Raw genomic sequence first — 4033 nt, 5'->3', positions numbered from 1 at the left:
CATATTGGAATCCTCACCATGGGACTCCCAAATTCCATATTTTTCCAAAGATTATATCCTGATCTCACCAAGAGATCTCCCAATCCATACTATAACCTTACTCCTCTAAGTCCTATTAGCTTTCCAAACCAAACACACATAGCATATTCCATAATTACATACAAAATTTTCCATAACCATGCCAAATTACTCAATATAACAACATAAATAATTAAACACCCAAAACAACTATCAACTTAACCAAATTACCCTTTGTGAAATGACAATCTTCACATAAAATAGCATATTAAGAGTTATACTACTCCTATCATGCTCATAATTATCTCATGAAATATAAGAAGATTTCCTACAACTCTTATGAAGACATCAAGTCCTAATTCCATCATCTACTTTGTTAAAAATTCTAAAAACCGCAATAGCTATAACCAATGCTGGCAGCTTGACCCCTGTTCACTAAAATAGTCATATCTGGAGTTCTAGACCTCCTTTTTGGTTGATTCCAACACCATTGGAAAGATAACATCCAAGGCTACAACTTTCATGAATACTTAAAGACCAACATAATCACGCCCGGCGCTAAACTCAAACAGAGACTTACAAAGGTCATTGCGCCTGGCGCAATATCAGTAACCAAATTGCACGTGGCGTAACTAACCTCGCGCCCAGCGTGATTTGGCAATGATGGTCTCTGATGAATTCACGCTCGACGCCAAGAACTGCGCCCGACGCATTTACAACCAGAAACCCTCAAAAAAACCTTGAAAATTCCTCCCAATCATGAATCCAATCCAAATTACATGAGTTCGAACCATTATAAAGCATAAACAATATCCAAAAATAACATTTTAAGTAATAAAATCAAGTATTAACCATTAATCCATGGAAATCATGAAGAAATCATGAAGAACCCTAACCAAACCCTCTCCAGCTCAATCCAGCCTCAATCATGCGTAAAACATGGAATCAATGTGATATTTCAACTCCATACATACTAGATTAAGTCTTATAAGTACTACCCTTACCTCAGAAATGCAAGATTTGAACAAAACCCTCAAATTCCCAATTCAAACTTCAATCTCACTTTTCAAGGCTTTAAAGCTTGAATCTCTTGAAACTCTAGTTGTGAAGATTGATCTTGGCTTGATAAGCTTCCCAAATGTGTCCTCAGCTTCCCTCTGGACCAGAGCCCCTCTCTCTTCTTTCTCTCTAGAACTGTCCCTGTCTGACAAATGAGACCCTCCAGTCCTAAGTCCCTATATATAGCCATTTTCCAAAATTTCAAAATTTCACCCTTAGCACCTATTCACCTCAAATATTATATTCCTTGAAGTATTTCAACTCCCTAAACTCTAAAACAACCTCAAATTCACTCAGAAAGACCGGATTTATCTTATGTTCCTATCCTTCAATCTCCTATCCATCCTATTCCTTTCCATGCAATACTCACAACTCACCACCATATGAAATGCAACATGTATCAACACACAAACAAACAAACATCACTTTCAGATACATATGCTTGGAATAATGAGTTGCATGCCATAATACTTCACTTAACCAAGATGAGAAGGAAAGTGATCAGTCTTCTTCTCTCTTAGTACCAATTCAGTATAATGGTGTGCAATGCATCATTCACCAAATTCATACACACACATGCCTATATAAACCTCTCAAAACATTAACCTCTCATCTCATACTACAAAATCACTACTATGCTTAAACAACTAATCAAAACCACATCAACATACAACATGCACAGAGGTAGGTACATTTCAAATCCACATCTCCAAAATCCAATCCAAATCCATATAAACAACATATACATACATGCATACATATATATATATATATATATATATATATATATATATACATATATATAGAGAGAGAGAGAGTATATCTACCAAATAACTTGGTATTTCCATGGCGTTACAATTAAAATTAGATTTTCTTTTAAAACTAGTTAAATAAGTGTCAAAAGAGTTAAATTCTTCAAGTAAAATTGACACTTATTAGTGAATGAGCCTTAATTTCTTGTTTGAGATCAAATACATTGATTACACAAGTAATGTAAAATCATTGTATTTAATCTTGAATTGTCTAGTCGAACAACTTGGGAAGAATTTTTTATGTTTGATTAATATATATAGAGAGAGAGAGGTTAAGTATAATTTTAAAATTGATAACATTTCATATTATTACATTTACATTCCGTGTTGTTGATATTCTCGTGGGTAACAATTTGCACTGTACATTAATTGTATAATTATATGTAGTTGTTGTAAGTATAATTTCAATTATGGAAATTATTGATATAATATATCAAAGTATTTATTCTAACATTGATTTATTTCAATATTTAAGGTATCTACTTCACCTTTGCAGTGAGCAAAGGACCAGTATATTTATAGATTCATTGACCATGTCGCCATTTAAAGTGTTGGAAATAAAGCAAGTGAGGTGTAGATATATTTGATAAATATAGATTGTAAAATGGAGGTAAAAAAAATAAAAGTCTAATTAACACCTTACTTGCATCATTAGGTACAAATTTTAAAATTATTTGAAATCAAGAGTTGCTTACTTGTTACTAATACTAATAAAAAATGCAGGAGTCATTGAAAATTGATAGTTATTGTTTCTCGACAGATTCTTGTGATTCTCTGGTATTCATTGCACACACAAAAAAAAAAAAAACATTTTGACCATTAGAAATATAATTGACTCATAAGTTTTTATTCTAATTCATTTCTATCACATATTTTAATGCCAATAAATTCAATCTTTAACACATTTTAATTTTCATTATTTATCATAGAGCTATGGATGCAAATTTAAAGTTATAAGAGATTCCTCTTATATCTAAGAGGAAGCTTACATATTGTGCCAAATGTAGAATAGTTATCAAACTAATATTCAATTACAATTTGAGATACATTCTCTATTTTTTATATTCAATTTGCAGTGTCCAAGCAACCAATTAATCATAAGTGCAAATTATGTGATAAAGCACATGCATTCAATTATCTCCAAAAATATTGTTGACTCATAGGGGCTCCACTCCCATTGTGAGAATATTTTCAAAAATATCTGTATTTTGTATAAAATTACCAAAATACCTAACCTTTCTTACAACTACAACGACATCCATAAAAAAATTGAGTGTTGTTGTAGATTATATCGACACCATTAAAAAGAAGAAAAAAAAAAAAGATGTCACTTCATTGTCGCTTACGGCAAAAATATTATTATCACTATAAATTGTAGGATTTCCATGTTAGCATTACGTGGCATGCTGCAACATTTTTTGAGTAAAAAAAATGTATAAAACATGGTTAGAATATTGTTACGTTAGCTAGCATTACCCTATACTGACCATCTCAAAATGTGAAATTGTTTCAAACCAACTCCACTTTGATAATATATTTTGAAAATAACCTTATTATGGTCCAAAGGCCAACTAAAGGAAGAAGGGGGGGGGGGGGGTGAATGAGGGAGAGAGAGAATAGAAAGAAGAACACAAATTTTTAAAAAATATATTATTAATTTTTCACATTGATCCTTAAATGCTTCATAATAGTTTCAGTTTGGTTCCTAAATTTTTCACTTTAGTCTATGCAATGTGGACAAAATAAGAAAAAGAATTTGTTACTAACATTTTTGTCTCTATTTATGTAGATGCCATGTAATGAACTAGTAGAAACATGGCATGACACTTAACTTGACATCTTATCATCTTATAAACTTGACAATTGTATAAACTTGATCCACAAATTGCATAATTAAGAACTAATTTATAATTTTGATTCTTTCATTGACTAACATGTCGAAGTCTCACTTTTTAGAGACCAAGGTGGTCGTCAATTGTTCTTCTGCCCCATATTTTTCTATTTTACAACTATTAGTATTACTGACATTCTCATGGGCACGCTACTAAGACATCAGACATGCAACAAAAATTTCAAAAGCTTCTCACAAATACTTTCAACTGTAGACGTCTATGACAAATTTTGATATTTTCGGTTGCACGAAG

The sequence above is a fragment of the Cajanus cajan genome, chromosome 4 (assembly GCF_000230855.2).
Source record: "Cajanus cajan strain Asha chromosome 4, NIPB_CcT2T_4, whole genome shotgun sequence".
NCBI classification, from domain to species: Eukaryota; Viridiplantae; Streptophyta; class Magnoliopsida; order Fabales; family Fabaceae; genus Cajanus; species Cajanus cajan.
The sequence above is the reverse complement of the archived record's forward strand: the minus strand, read 5'-3'. Positions refer to the sequence as shown.